The sequence below is a fragment of the Ochlerotatus camptorhynchus genome, unplaced genomic scaffold, assembly GCF_037179485.1.
Source record: "Ochlerotatus camptorhynchus isolate MF236.1 unplaced genomic scaffold, CSIRO-AGI_Acam_v1.1 ptg000498l, whole genome shotgun sequence".
Lineage (NCBI taxonomy): Eukaryota > Metazoa > Arthropoda > Insecta > Diptera > Culicidae > Ochlerotatus > Ochlerotatus camptorhynchus.
In genome coordinates, this window is record NW_027040983.1 from 1,725,381 (window position 1) to 1,742,545 (window position 17,165).

The window sequence follows — 17,165 nt, forward strand, 5'->3', positions numbered from 1 at the left end:
TATGTACCTTCTCGTTAATTACGTAATCGACATTTGTTCACGGAAAATCGCCATCGCACTAACTACGCGAAATATGAACCGATAAGTCAGATGATGTCTGATTATAATCTACACTGTAAAATGACAGTCCTTAATATGCCTCCCCTAAAATTGAAAAAAAAAAATATTTCCAAAATCATATATTATAAGTTATAATGTTATTATGTAGTCTACTTTTTCGATTGACGATTGAATAAATAATAGCCGGAGATGATTTCCTGTAGCAAAATTTTGACTTCTTAGCTTTCCACAGCTTTTAATAATTAGTAACCTGATTATCGGATCACGATTCAAAATTATCCGAAAAATATTAAATAGAGTTTGTGGTTTTTAATTTATTGCAGAGCACAGACAAATTAAAGATAATGGAAACGTTTTGCCAAAATTCGACCCTTATTGTACTTTTTTTTATTCAACGTCGGTCTCTGTTCCGCATCTAGTGCCAATCACCGACGGACATCGATTGCCATCCATTGACGGCAACCGAAGGCAGCCTTCACACCTGCGTAAAATATCGCACCCAGAGACCAACGGCTTTACTTCCCTTCCGAAGAAAGACGTGACGAGATATTTTTATGCCTCAGAAAAATCCCACCGACCTCGGCTGGGATTCTTATTGTACTGAAAATTATAAATAGATAAGGAGACAGTAGATAATTACTTTTCAGACACATGCGTGTTATTACGCCCAGTGCAGTGTGCGGTGATATGAGAAGTAAGTGAAGAATCATTTGCATCTAAAATAGAAATTTTTCTTTTCGCAAAAAAACACGATGCAATATACCCACCCCACCCCCCCAGTTTAGTTGACCCATTCATCCGCTCTTCTGATTAGTTCGCGAAAGATTGCATTTTTTTAATTAAATTTTTTAATAGTTTAAGTATTTTCACTATTTGCACTATAAACCATAAAATTCTCCGTCGAATAACATATTGCATGACATATTTCCCATGATTTTGAGGAACATGCGTTTTGTTACATGCGTCATTTTTGATTACGTAATATGACCTCTATACGGTCAATGAGATCATCCCAAATGTGAGTTCAATTTACTCATAAATTACAAAAAGTGCAGGAGCTCAGCGATGCGTAGATTTGCCTTTTATGGAAAACCTCAAAAATCTACCGGAAAATGAGGGAAAATGACGAAAATTTTATTCAGTCTAAGAGTAGCACCAATAGACTGAGAGAATCCAATCTTACTTTTCTCATATTTTTCCTGGAAAAACCTGGAAAAAAAGGCAAATTTACTCATCCCTGAGTTCCTGCACTTTTCGCGATTTATGAGTAAACTGAATTCAAATTTGGGTTGATTTCATTGGCCATGTAGTATAGTAAAAAAAAAGGCGTAGCCCCACGTAAAAATACGAAGAACAAACACAAAAATCACAAACTGTTACCTACCCTTATCTCGGCACGCAAACACGGCGATCTTGATGAGCTAATGATGGTGACGTGGCTGTGAACGGCTGCTTGAAACACTAACACAAGATCACTTTGAAATTGATTGCTTTGAACGTACGGAGCGAAAAAAACTGAACCGCCTTGGCCCAACGCTCGTCTAAGAAAGAATGTGAACTGGTTAAAAACTCAAAATAGACGAGTGCACGGGTGAATTTTTGTTCATATACTGAAAAAAAAAGTTGACACAACAGCGGGGCCCTGTTTACTAAAAATGAACACATTAATAATGCTTGCGTAACATTTGAAAAAGGCCTATCAACTTTTGTAAACAATTTGCTATGTCCTTTTCACGAGAATCGATTCTCTTCGTCGACTTTCTCTTTCGTTAATAACTTGAGCGCATAACCGTTTCTTGTTGTGTTTGTCTTATTAGATGCTAGATAAAAGCTTCTTTTATCGATCTGTGTGGTTAAAATATCTGGGAATGTCTTTACATGCCCGTGGGGATACAAAGAGAAAGTCGATGAAGAGAATCTGTCAATGTTACTAAAGACCTAATGCAATGTTCAGCTTGAATTAACAAATCGATTTTACACGAATACACTAGCAAGGTTGTGTTAGTGAGATCTTGCGTCGAGAAGTCAGTTTGTTGATATCAACAGCAAGCAACAGTACATTTTTTGCAAAATCATTTAAGATTGAGCGATCGTCATGGAAAGATCGATCTCGACGGATCGATTTTATTCACGACACTAGAATCGATCGATCGATTAAATCGGTAAAAAAATGTTTTATTGTATGTTCATTTAATAATCGATCTTTTTTTTTGGTTCTCCCTTAGGTAGCTCAGCCGGTAAAGGCACAGCTACAAAGCAAGACCATGCTGGAGGTGGCTGGATTCGATTCCCGGTCCGATCCAGGAAATTCTTGGGTTGGAAATTTCTCGCCTAATACTTGCCACTCAATTATACTAATGCAAAAATGGTACAGGCATTGAGAACTCCCAATTAAAGGTCTCTCCAAACTGACGCAGTTTTTTCGCTGTGTCGTAGCGATCATGAGCAATGGATTCGTCGTCGGATGAAGAAGAGGCACTTTTGCTTGTTTCTTTACAAACAAAGGAAAATGCGTTGAAGTCGGAAATCTGTCATCTGGTCTGCCTGCAACCATGTTTTTTTTATTGTTGACAGCCTGAACCGTTTTGGATTTGAATTTATATCATAAAAGATTTTTCACCACTGGGGATCACGGAAGTTCATAGAATTTTAAAGAAAGTTCGTCAATCTTAAGGAAAAATTGCAAAACTTCACTTCCCCTGGAATGCATATCATCAGAAAAATTTGCAGAGCTTCAGAAAAGTTCATAGACAAAACATCAGGGAAGTTCGCATAGCTTCAGAGAAATTTGCAAAACTTCAAAGAAAGTTTGTATATCTTCAGATAAATTTGGAGGACTTCAGGAAAATTTGTATATCATCAATAACTTTACAAAATTTCAGAGAGGTTCACTGAACTTCCGCAATGTTGATAGATCATCAGAAAAATTTGCAAAACATCAGAAATGCTCACAGAACTTCAGGAATGTTCGTATATTATTTATCAAAGAAACTCAAGTTGAAGATTGAAGAAATGTCTTCCGAACTTCAGGGAATTTTAAAGAACTTCATATCAAAATTATCCTTATAAAATAATTGTAGTTCTACTAAGGGGCTGTTCATTAACTACGTAGACAGTTTTTTGGGATTCTTGACCCCCCCTCTCCCCTGAGTATAAAATTGTCCATACAATATTTTTAAAATTTGTATGGGCTGTGGATAGTTGTCAACCCCCTTCCCTAAACAGTCTACGTAGTTTATGAACAGCCCCTAACATATTCCTTAGATTAAGCATAGCATATGCAATTGAACAAATCGTGGGTGGTCAAGTATCCTCACAAATACTTTAGATTTCTCCTCGGGAAGCTTCAAGGGCAGGTAGTGAATTTATAGCAGTATACAGATCTTTGTACAAGTTGAGAGAATTCCACATAATTTCGAGAAAGTTCGCAAAATTTAATTGAAGAGCAAGGAATGTTGTAGAAGTTCATAGAAGCTCTGCTAGAATTTCGGGGGGATTCAGGGAGCTGCCCGCATAAGCGCGAACCATAAATTGACCTTACCTAAAATGGTTATAAATTGTTTATAATCCCTGCTAAACTTCAACTGAAATGGTTATGGAACTTTACATGAACGTTTAATGATAAAGTTTTAACCTTAAGTATTATAGTTTTTTGGAAATGGACCTTACAAATAATGGGTTGTTAAGAACCATTACCATTCAAAATTCTTGTTTTCTCCATACATTTTCGGAAAGAAAACTATACTAAAACCTTTGAACTTAGGGTTTGAGAACATTAATGGTAATGGTTATGGTAACCAGTAAGGTCCATGAATGGTTTTGTATCATCGATCAACTTTATGTGGAATATATCGCGAATTGGTTGCCTGTAAATTACTGATTACCAATTCACGATATATTTCACGTAAAGTTGAGCAATAATACAAAACCATTAATGGACCTTACTGACTACCATAACCATAACCATTAATGTTCTCAAACCATAAGTAAAAACGTTCTAATATAGTTCTCTTTCCGAAAATGTATGGAGAAAACAAGAATTTGGAATGGTAATGGTTCTTAACAACCCATTATTTGTTAGGTCCGCTTCCAAAAAACCATAATACATAAGGTTAAAACTTTATCACACAAACGTTCATGTAAAGTTCCATAACCATTTCAGTTGAAGTTTAGCAGGGAATATAAACAATTTATAACCATTATCGGTAAGGTCATGTGATGGTTCGCGTTTATGCGGGTGGGTAGATGGGAATATTGTAGAAATTCCAATGATGGTCTGAGATCTTGATCAAATTTCAGGGAACAGTAAAGGAATTTACAAGGTCAGACATCTTTGAAAAATTAGTTGTAGTTTGTGTGATTCCAAAATCATTCAATAGCCTTTAATGGGCCATATCGGTTGAGTGCTTGCCGTTTTCGGTGCACCAGCACACAAGAATAAAAATCGAGCTTCTTCTGCGGCAAAAACGCTGCAGACAGCGAATCGAAAGCGAACGCAAAAGAAACGCTGCAAAAACGCGCAAACAACGTCGACTCGCTGCCGCTGCGTTAAAAACGACCAGTTGGAAGTTTGATCGATATTTTCTCCATAATGCTAAATTATATTTATGCAATTTTAAAGAAATAACAAAACCACATTTTTCATTTTCGTTTATTTGTGTTGTTCAAGAGATTAGCTTGTTTATCAGAAGAACTTAATAAGGAACAAGTGGAATTAAAGAATCAGCAATGGAATTAATGCCATAAATGCTTTCAATTGTCAGGTTCAATTGTAAAAAATTGTAAAAAATGTGACGGTAGTCATCATAACCCCATATCATGGAATATTAGCTTGGTAACATGGAACTACTCGTCTTTTTGTCACCTATTTTGCATAACACTAGCTTGAGTTTATGCGCCGATTAAAAAAGGCATAATATAGCATGCATGTTTCATTTGTATGGGAGCCCCCCCCCCCCCTTTTAGAGGGAGAGGGATCTCGAACCACCATAAGAAATTTTTCCGGCCCAAAAACCCTTGTATACAAATTTTCACGCCGATCGGTTCAGTAGTTTCCGAGCCTAGACAGACAGAAATGGTGATGCAGATTTTTAGGTAATGTTAATTAAATTTTCCAAATGGTTTGGCGTGAACACAAATCGATTTTTCGATACACACTGAAAAAATGACATTCATTTTTTCCTTGAAGATCTAAAAGATCGAAGAGAAATATCGATTTTTTACGATTTTCAATTAACAAAAAATCGATCCTAAATATAGAAAATCGATATGAAAAAGATCGATCTATCAAAGATCGATCCAAGATCGCCCAATGCTAAAACCATCGTCCAGAGTAAAACAAAACCATCAGCAAGGTGACTACATATAGGTGTTCTAATGTGTCAAATTCATGATTCAGCCATGTTGGATTTTTGGATGGGACAGCGACCGAGTATGTTTACAATTTGCTCTAAAACCGCACTTTTCCCCCCCGCGACCTCCTCGCCTATATAGTGACAAAGCTGTACCACCATTTGTATACTCACCATGACCATCAGCCAGCATACGGGCGGTCGCAATGACGTTTATATAAGGTCTGTGCCAAAGGGCTTAATGATGTTAGTGAAATGTGCAAATGTTTAGGGGTGTTCGTATTTCCTTGCAATGTTTATCTTTTTACACGAAACAGCTGTTGACAGTGACGTATTTCTGCATTTTTGCAGTGTCGTATTTCTATCTGTTCGCAGATGTTGAGCAATGTTTACAATATTTTTGCTTCTAACACCAGCTTGCTTCCTGTTGGCGCAGACCTTATATAAATGTCATTCGTGTCGTGTATTTCTATATTAAAAGCAAACGGTGGAGTCGTCAATTAGTGTAGATCATTTAACAATTTTACTTAAACGCTAATTTTTATAATTTTACTGCAATTTGAAATCAAAGTTCATTGTGACTAGCACTTGACACGAACTGCAGCACGGTATGACATAAGATTGAGTGTCATTTTACGAAGCGAGCCACGTTTTACAGGCACTCCCACGCAGGCGGCATGAAATGTGCGCGGCAGGCTTGGCTTCACCTCGCACGTGTACCTAGGAAGTGTATGTGTTGACCCACACGCCGAGAAGAAAACACGATGCACGTGGAGAAAACTTTCGTTGCTCGCTGTGCACGAACCTGGTGGGGGGGGGGGGGGGGGACGTGCTGTCAAATCAGCCTACTGATCTTTCTTGTATGAAACTGGTTCCAAACGTAAACAAACGCTGTAGGTTTCTTATGGCTTGTTTACGTTTGAAACCAGTTATGCAAGGTAAGTGACGATTGTTCGTATTTGACAGCCACCTCCTCCCCCTTGGCACGAACACTCGAACACGAACACTACAATGCGTGGTCATTTAAATATTGGCGTTGACGGCACCGTCGAAAAATTTGCTCTTCCAGAAAATTTAGACAGTTTCTTAAGGGAATTTTCGGTGGAGTGAAAGGATAGTACAAAGTCCACCATATTTCACGCACAGTCTGACGTTTGCTTATGGATTTTCTCATAGGAGTAAAGAGCTACAGAGTCGCCGTCAACGCCAATTTATCAGAGTAATACAAGCGTATCATTTATCGCTATCAACATATTTATAACGTGTAACGCTTAATAAATGAAAGAATTCCTAGGGCCCATTAAAATTTTACGTAATGCAACAGATTGCTTTTTAATACTATGTAGGGGTGGATAACGTACTTTTCCTATACTTAATAAAAGGGTTGTAGCACTTTGTCATACGACTCCACCAACAAGCACTTGACATTTTTTTCCTCTGTTCGGGACCTAGCACCACTGCGTCCAGTAATTTGATCTAATATAGTATATCCCGTGTCCTTAGTCAGTGTCAAACTTCCCTTCTTCAAACCTAAGGAACAACGAATAGAAAATTAGGAATAATATGGATGAAGACTATATAACTCATTTTTTCCTTGTTTCAAGATCATCCTCGGTGGACAAAAGTCACTATCAACAAGGCATAAAAAGTAACAAGAAATAAGATGTGTTCCTTGGATTACTGAAAAATCCTGTCCCCCTAGTTTGAAGTAGTCAGGACTAGGAATCGGTGGTAGATCTTACATCCCGTAACGTACAACGAAATATGATCTACCCACGTTACGGGGCAGCACTTGACATATTTCTCTAAACAAATTCCTCATGCTCGACCAATGAGAACGACTCAAAATTGAGTAAGAGATACTCATATTTGAGTTCAGATTACTCAAATTCGCGAAAACGTGGATCACTCATAGAATGAGTTAATTTTCCGACGCTTTTCCGAGGAGAACTTATTGAATATGAGGAAAACTGATTGTGGTTTTAGTCTGTTTACTAGTGCACTTCTAAACTGTGTACAATTTTCTTAAATTTTCCCCATATTCGATTTTTTAATTTTAATATCGAGGTGTTGTCAACAAACTACGTAACATTACGTCAGATTGTTGAGGAAAAACGTCCTCTTTTAGTTTTATTATCTGAAACTCATATTGTAGAAACTGAAGCTTTTGATCAGTATAGTATTCCGGGATATATTGTTGCTGCTTGTTTATCACATTCTAGACACATTGGCGGTGTTGCTATTTATGTCAAAGAATCAGTTCAATTCAACCTTTGTACGAACGAAGTTATTGATGGCAACTGGTTCTTGGGTATTACAGTTGTGCGTGGCATGAAGATGGGTAATTATGGTGTTTTGTATTATTTTCTCAGTTCTACTGACCAGCGTTTGGTTGAAGTTTAAGAGAACTGGCTCGAGACATTCCTTGATTCTAGTAAATTAAATATATTAGCTGGTGATTTTAATATTAGTTGGCGTGATAACTCCAATTCGAATCATTTGAAGCGTTTCGATGATTTCTCAATTTGAAACAAACGGAAGATGAATATACGCGTATTTCCAGGCACAGTAGAACTTTAATTGACCCCATTTATTCCCTAATATCAATAACAAATATGAATTAGTAAAATTGAACCGTTGGAGGAAACATTCGAAACAGGCTGTTTTGAATCTTATTGAGAGGAGCGTGGATTTTCCATTCACGGCCGGTAGCTTAGATGAATCTACAGCTGTTCTTAATAACGCTTTGAAAACGTGTACCAATCAACTAGTTGAGCAAATGTTTTTTGTTTCTTTTAAAAACTCGAACAGCTGGTACAATTTGGATCTTTTGCGTCTTAAACGCAAAACGGACAAATGGTACAAAAAGTGTTGTAATAAGTACGACAAAGAAAACTCGCTGTGAAAATGTTCAAATGAAGATTGATAAGCATCAAAACAACAGCAAAGAATTATGGAAAAAAAGCAGCTAAGTTTAATGATTATTTTGTAGACAGTGATTCATTGATTAATCAATCATTGAATTGGTCGATGAACCTGACGAAATAAAACTGCCAGGTAATAGTAGTTGTAGATTAGATGGATTTCACCCGATTACATTAGATGAATTTATAGCTATTTGTTTTTCATTAGCAAACTTGGCTGGAGTATACAATGTTAATGCTAGACATATTCAAAATTGCTTTCATGTCATTGGCTACATCTTTCTGGACCTTACTAATGAATCATTACAGAATGGACATGTGCACAAATTTGGAAGGAATCCTCAGTGGTTCCTATTCAAAAAGCTGCTGAAACGATTAAAGTTGAAGAGTTTCGTCCTATCAAAATGTTGCACATATTAGAGAAAATCTTAGAACTTGGTGTTAAAGGTCAGCTGTTGGAGTGTTTAAATAGAAATAGTTTGTTGATACCAAAAAAATCGGGAAATCGGGAAGGTCTTTATTGTGAAACCACGTTGAATTTCATATTAGCAATATGGAAAAATAACTTGAAGTGTAAAGATACGATTGTTGCTGTTTTCTTGGATCTTAAACGCGCCTTTGAAACAATTTTTAGGCCCTTATTGTTAAGATCAATCAAGCGCTTTGGAATTTTGAGTACTGCATATAAATGGATTGAAAGCTATTTGTGTGTCAGGACTCAACGGACTGTTTTTAATGATTCTCGTGGGGAATATCCATGGAGTGCCCCAGGGAAGTGTATTAGCAACAATCAATACGAAACTAACCATTTTAAATTGGCTCACTACTTGACTAGCCTATTGGTCCCAAGCAAATCGATTAACGTACCCCATTCTAGTCGAAATTCTATTACTACACTATGTTTGTTTTGATTCGCTATGAAAGTTTGACAGATAAAATAAGGGGTTCGTAGATTTTCCTATGTTTCGAGGGGTGAATCGATTAGCTTGGGACCGAAGAGAGTACCAGAGCTGAGCCAAAAAGTTGAGCACGTTATTTCGGGACTTTCTCGTCTTAGAGTTACCTCTATGGTATTAGGGCCGCTGTTATTTATTATGTATATTAATGACTTGTGACGTGTTTCACGATTTTGCGAAATTAATCTTTTTACAGATGATACTGTGTTATTCATTGCAGCTAAGGGTTAAGATGATGCCGTTTTACACTTGAATGAAGATTTGCGTTCTCTAAGTAGATGGTTGAAGTATAAGTAGTTGAAATTGAAGTAAAACTATAGTTATGGTAATTACGCGGAATCGATTAAATGAGAACGTCTCTGTAGAAATTGATGATGAGACTTTTGATCGCGTTCGGAAGATTAAATATCTTGGCGTGATTATTGATAACAAACTGAAGTTCAACTTCACGAATTCTTTGTCGACTGAAAACCATTTAACTATTAACAGTAAAATACAGCTATACAAGTCAATCATCTCTCCGCATTTAGACTTTTACCCTTCCATTTTATTTATGGCCAATGAAACACAAATATCGAGATTACAGCGCTTGCAGGATAGAATAATGCGTTTGATTTTGAGATGTAATAGATTCACTTCCTCAACTTTGATGCTAGATGCCTCACAATGGTTGTCGGTGATGCAAAGAGTTGTATATTTGACTGTGGTGTTCATTTTTAAAGTAGTTGACGGTTTGCTGCCTCGATATTTGTGTGATCGAATTGAAAGAGGAAGTGATTTTCATAGATATAATACTAGAAACGCGATTGAAATAAGAACACCACATTTCTTGACTTGTGCTTCACAATAATCATTATATTCTAAAGGAGTAAATGTTTTCAATTCGATGCCTAGACATATCAAACGTTCAGCAACACTTGCAGAATTTGCATTTCACACAATAAAATTGTGTTTTGAACAGTTATCCAGTGCTTTTTTATGAATTGACAAATTATGTATCATGACGAAGTTATCTCTAACTCTAACGGATTAATTTATATGGATAGCTGTCATAACGACTATATAATAATTATTGTAGCACTGCAAAAACTATTTCTATTCGCCACGATGGTGATGATGGATTTTGAATATTTGATTTAATAGTAGTAGATTAAGAAGAGATGAACTAGCCATGTTGCTAAAAATCTCTATAATAAAGAAAAAAAAGTAGTAGATTAATTTAAAAAAAAAAAGTAGTCTACAAAGGTATGAGCCTCGCGTGCGTATTACGGATATAGAGGACTGAATTTAAAATCTGATGAAAACAAATGCAATTTTGAAGCTTATTTGGAAGATGCCTTGAGTTAGTAGTAAGTTTTCTGGAAAATGTCGGGGGTTCGTGAACATTCCAAACATTGCTGAAAATTATGATAGCATCAGATTGCGGGGGTTAGCAGCGCCGGTGGTGTAGTGGTAAGCGCGATTACCTCCCACCCCAGCACGTCTGGGTTCAATCCCAGTCGGCGCCGCCAGGATGTTCTTAGGTATAACATCTCTGATCACGCCTTCCTTCGGGAAGTAAAGCCGTTGGTCCCCGGTTCATGAGTTGATTGGTCGATAGGTAGGGTCCAGGTGTGAAAATTGCCTCCGGCGTCGGTAGCATTGGTGCTCAGCACAGAAAACAAGATCGAGGGAAAATAAATCAAGGAAATTGCGGGGTTGCTAACGTAATAGGAAACTTTGATGATTGTTCATTAACTCTTGATTGCTTGTAATACTTATGATTATTTTAGAAGTCGTCTTTAATTATATTAAAGATAAATCATCCAGCTCAAACCTTTGTAGGGGTAAGAGGTGGGAGTATCATCATCATCAGAAGTTTGGCCCGGGAAAGTGTCGGAAAATTTACTCAAACTATGACGCCGCCACCGACAGAAAATAACATACCACACCACCGCCGAAAATATTTTGATCGACGCACAGGTCTAGACTTGGAACTGGTTCCAACGTGGATAATAAACAAATTCGCTAATAGTAATGAGTACGATTGGCAAAACTTAACAGTGTGCCAACATGTGCCCTACGTGCCGAGAAGTGTGCTATGCTGTGTTTCGGCACAGTGTGCAGAGTTGATTACCCCTTGTATTTTCTAAAACTTTGCCAAAGATTTATCTTGAATATGAAATATTTAAATAAAAATAATGTTTGATTGGGGATTAATCATTGATCTGTCAATTTCAAAAGAAGAGAACGTTTCCCGAAGATAACACTAGTCAAAAATGCAAGATTCACGAGATAATGACGTTTGCTCGTCTTTTCACAGTTCTGGACCACTGTGTGGTGGTGTTCAAAAACAGTACACAGTGCCGTGTAGTGTTTGGACATGCCTGAATTGAAACTTAGACCAGCATTAGTGGAGCGATGCCACCTCGTTGATGATTTTGAAATTTGAATACTTTGTCCTCTTGAAGTTCTCAATATGTGAATAATATACGATGATAATTTATGAATATGGTTACTCATGAAGTACTCGAAAATGTCGAGTTGACATTCTCAAGATCAGGAATATTACACTTACAGAGGGTCATTGCCTCCTCGTTGACAATTTTGCAATTCTAATCTTTCGTTCTTATGAAGTTCACGATGTGCAAATATTTGAAATTCAAGCATAACTTTTCTAAAGGACGTAAGTATCAAAAATAAACAAATCGATATTTTGCACCTAAACGAATATAAAATACATGCTTTTCCTACGAGTTGATGAAATACAAGGTTTGAAATTGTAATGCATTATGGAAAATATATTTAATGAACGCCCTATGTGACCTGCTTTCATTGTTTTTAAAATGATGTTGATACACCCTTTTATTGTCAACATGACTTAACTGTTAAAATTTGATGATAACACCAAAACTGCAGATACGCTCACAGTGAGGCGTCGTATGTGAAAAAAAAACAAAGCAACCACTATCAATCAGCAGATGCGTCAAGTTATTTCTAAGTAGATACAAAATGGATTTCAACGGGATTGAGCTACTGTTAGGTATGTTTTATTAAATATTATTGACTAAAACACAAATATTATATTTTTTTTAGATGTAGCAACAGCTTGATGAGTCAGAACAGTTTTCATCTGCACATATTCCCAGCGTGGGATATTTCGAGGAAGTGGAAACAGTTCCGCAAGAAGGATTGCCTCCAGGCCTAGATCTAAACGTTCACGATGATGCTTCTCCTCGTCAGAATAATAACAACGCTTTACGACAATCCTCGATGAACATTTCAAATGGTCCTATCTGCTTTGATCGATTCTCTTCATCGACTTTCTCTTTTCATAGCCACTGCTATGCAAACAGATTTCGCGCTAATTCTACCATCTAGTTTGATAAAGGAGGTTCTTTTCTAGCGTCCAAAACGTCAAATACAAGAGGGAAAGGTTTTGCAGCTGAGTTATTGACGAAAGAGAAAGTCGGTGAAGAGAACCGATCAAAGCAGATAGGACCATTTGAAATGTTCATCGAGAATCGTTTGATGATATCCGAGCCGCTTTACATCCGGTTACGATGAAGTCTTTGTTTGAATCCTGCAAAAAACGCTGTGATATGTTTGTTTTTGTATTTCCAGGAGCAACATGTTTATTATTTCAAAAGTATTCTAATAAAATTGCACTTTAATCTTGACTTTATTATTGAACTTTACATACCATTCTGCCCAGGCCTTTCCTTATACGAAAAACACAAATCTGACAGCAGATAATGCGATGACCCTCTCATCTCCGCTTTTAACATCAATTAATTGACAACTGTGGCTAGTTATGTAGGGGAAATGACGGCTTCGGCATGACAGACTATTTTCGGCAACCCAAATTGAAACACTATTTTCACTGGATTTTCTTAGGAAAACACTTCGCTGAATGCATGTAAACGATTCTTTATGCTTTCAGCTTCAATTTGACTATATTTTTACCAATGAGAAAAAGCAATCTAGCAGGGTTTTCTTGAAATGAAACACACGCACTACAAATTGTAGCTGATTTCGAGTTGCCGATAATAGAACAGCAGATTTACATGCAGTTCAAATGGAACGGTTGCCGAAGAAAAACTGGTTTCCGACAATACTCGCTCTCACTAGAGAAGATTGGAGCTTTGTAAAAGCGTTTCAAAACAGTTTTTGACAATTCTTTCGACTGAAATTGTTAGAGCAGCTGGCAGCAAAAGATTGTAAACAAACCAATACTGCATATGTGTGCGTTCCATAGAGAAAAAGGCTATAGAAAGAAGGTCGCTGCTTAGGTTGCCGAGACTACGTAAATTCCCCTAAATAAACCAACCATCCGACAATTCCTCAATGTTTTTCGAGCTGCCGACGTATCTTCACTGCAAAGCAAAAACCGGTGTATCTGATTTGACGTATGTGAAAACCCTTCTGTCAAATTGACGAATCATGCAGGGTGTGTGTAAAAATCAGGGTGTGATACCGACGAATCAATCAGGGTGTATGTGAGTAGTACACAAGTAAAAGGTGTATGATTTTGTTTTATCAAAAGTCTTGTCCATGTTTGCAAAACTCAACATTTTTCACAATTCTCTTAAACGCAATCCCTTTATCCAACTAATAGCACAAACAGATTTAAAAAAATAGCATTAACTTTTAAATAGGATTTAATAATCTCATATAGACATTGCTATCCAATGTTTCTAATTTCATATCAAATGTTACATACGTCCTTTTGAAAAGTTATGCTTGAAATATCGCCTACATGAGATCTTAAAATTCTTATGCTTCATCCTCATGATGTTCTTGACATTTTTATTTCAGGAATATCTCCCTTTCAGAGGACCATAGCCAGGCATGGAAAATCATTTGCATTCATTTCGTGCATTCATTTACATTCATTTGTTCCTAACTTTTTTCATCGACAGAATTTCGCAAAATGATGTATAGAGTTTTTGTAGGCTTTGTTATTGGCTAAAATTTTTGTTAAAAACTCAAATCCGTATCTCTTATGCATGACGAACCAGAGCGAACAGAAGCCACTACTGTTTTTCAGTGAATGTATTTTACATTTACTGAAAAACAGTAGCAAGTTCTGCTCGCTCTGGTTCGTGATGCATAAGAAATACAGGTTTGAGTTATTACCAAAAGTTGTAGCTAATAACAAAACCTACAAAAGCTCTATACATTATTTTGCGGAATGCTGTTGATGAAAAAAGTTAGAGGCAAATGAATGTAAATGAATGCATGAAATGAATGTAAATGATTTTCCATGCCTGACCATAGCCAAATCATTGATATTTTTGAAATTTTAATAATCCATCCTCACGAAGTTCTCTTGCTTATCTAATGCAATGTCACCCTTATTAATTTCTTTATTATATTGCTTCAGCCTGGTGAAGCTCTCGATATGCACATCTTTTGAAATTGCGACTTACCTGTTATTATTTTACAATCACTCGTTCGTCAATGATCCTGCAGAGCAAAAATAAAAATTAATATCACGTCAAAGAGGATGCAGTACAACCGCGGTGATAAGGTGATAAGAGAAGTTAGTGATGAATCGTTTACATCTAAAATACAGATATTTTTCTTTTCACAAAAAAAAACATCGTAGCATCGATAAAATAGCTGCGCATGTCGATTTTCATACAAAATGGTCAACTTTGACAATATGTAACTTTGTTAACTTATGATCAATTGAGCTGAAACGTTCACCAAAGAACTACAAATACGTTCAATTTCATGATTACAAAATATTAAATTTTTGGAAGCACCTGCCGGAAAGTGAGACACCAGGTACAGTTGTTTAAAATAATAGCAGTAGTAATAATTTTCATTTCAGCTAAATTTTTGAGATTTTAAATTTTACATTTCTCAAAATTCTAACAAACCCTTACCCAATTAACAAATGTACAAAATAGTTAAAAATGTTGAAAATATTTGCAGCACCTAAATTTTGAAATAAAAAACTGCTATTATTTTGAACAATTTTACCTGCTGTCTCACTTTCCGGCAGGTGCTTCCAAAGCTTTAATATTTTGTAATCGTAATTGCGGTTGACTATTTTCACTGCTTGTACTATACACCATAAAATTCTCCGTCGGATGACATTTTTTCCATGATTTTGAGAAATATGCGTTTGAAATGAGTAAAATGAGTAAAATTGACAAAAAAATTCTCAGTTCAGGAGTAGTACCAATAGAATGAGAGTATCCAATCTTTACATTTCCCATATTTGGGACTTTTTCCTGGAAAAACATATCGCTAAGATCTTGCACTTTTTACGAATAGTAAACTGAATTCAAATTTGGACTGTTTTTATTGGCCGTGTAGTAAAAAAAGGCGTAGCCCGACGTAAAAAAAAGAAGAACAAACACAAAAGTCGCAAAATGCCTACCTTCACTTATCTCGGCACGCTAGTATACAGCGTGTGGATGATGGTGACGACGATCTGCGTAAGCTAATGATGGTGACGTGGCTGTGAACAATTACTTGAATCACCAACAAAACCTTGATCACTTTTAATCACTATTAATGTGTTGCTTGAACAAAAAATTGAACCAGCATGGCCCAATGCTCGACTGAGACTGAATGTGAACTAGTTGTTAAACGTAAATTAATATAAGACAGGCCAGATAAGCTAATCAATTGATATCACCAACAAGCAGTAGCAACAGCTTCGCCCAAGGTGGATAACCAGTGCTGTGTTCTTAAAATTTGAGCTAAGTATTCGCACCCAATATTGACCTGCGCCCTTAAAATTTAAATCTGCCTTAAATAACGATGCGTCCGCCCCCGACGTTGATGACGTTGTTTCAAATAGTGTATTATCTAGTTTATATGGTACGTTGCAAAACATTTGCACTTTATCGAGCAGCACCGTACTCTACAGGTGGCGAAGGTGGCATTTGCTACACAACAAAAACCCGAGGGGCGGAAAAATCGCTTTAATGTTCCTTGAATATCTACAAAGTCCCTTTATCGTTTCTTCTTGAAAATATGATTTATTTCCAAAAGTTCCGTCAACATTTTCCAAGCACCATAATTTGTGTTTTCTTATTTATCTCATATCATACTTGACTTTCTCCTTGAAGCCCTTAAGCTGGGTTTAGACAGGGCAAGTCGATTGATCAAGTCAGTTGAATTCAACTGACTTGAACGCGAGATGAACGTGTAAACCATGCCATTCACAAGTACTAGGCTAAATAAGTCACAAGTACTAGGCTAAATAAGGGGAAGATTATGGATTTGATGATGAAATCAAAAAACAAAAAATATAGATACATAAATATGGATTAAAAATTTGGTTTCTACGTTGCTGTTCAATTCATGCTGGAGGTGGTGGATTTGTGATATCTTGAGTAGTTATAAATTATGACTGCTGTTAAGATAGCATAAATCAATCGCCAGCATAAAAGAATAGTATCCATAAAAATATCATCCCATTTGGCTCTCGTACAAGAAAGCTTACTTTCGTAAAGGAAACTTTTATCTAGAAAACCTCGTGAACCCAATCTTTGCTACTTTTAGCAAAAGTGGAATGCCAAGCTCCTCGAGCATGTTTGCGTGTCAATAACGTAATCGTCGCTACGAAAATCTTTGAAATAAGAACAAGAGATATTTGTGCTGTTACAATTGACGTTACCTTCGGAAACCTTAATAGGCCATACGTTTACTATTTCAGTTCCAGGTTTTTACGTTTATATCAGGTTCTTGTTTTAGACGTTCCCAAGAACTCGTGACATTACTGCCGAAAGTGTTAAATCAGTCCAGAAAATTTAGCACTTTCGGAAGTGAGTCTATCATTGAGTGGTTCAACATTTTTCCTACTGAATTCAAGCTTTTCTGAAGTTATTAAATATTTTATGAGCCGAATACACGGATCCAGTGTTTGCAAT

The 17,165-nt window shown here is 36.5% G+C and overlaps 1 long non-coding RNA gene across 1 annotated transcript in view; it reads right to left on the reverse strand.

Annotated features, from left to right (window-relative positions):
* The window catches only part of LOC135712638 (uncharacterized), a 226,011-nt gene extending 210,264 nt beyond the window's left edge, over positions 1 to 15,747 (reverse strand). Inside the window, exons 1-2 of the long non-coding RNA XR_010518660.1 lie at positions 15,665 to 15,747; positions 14,703 to 14,739 (exon numbers count right to left, since the gene is read on the reverse strand). This is a non-coding gene — a long non-coding RNA (uncharacterized LOC135712638). The remainder of the gene's footprint in view (positions 1 to 14,702; positions 14,740 to 15,664) is intronic.
* Between the last annotated feature and the right edge of the window lie 1,418 nt (positions 15,748 to 17,165).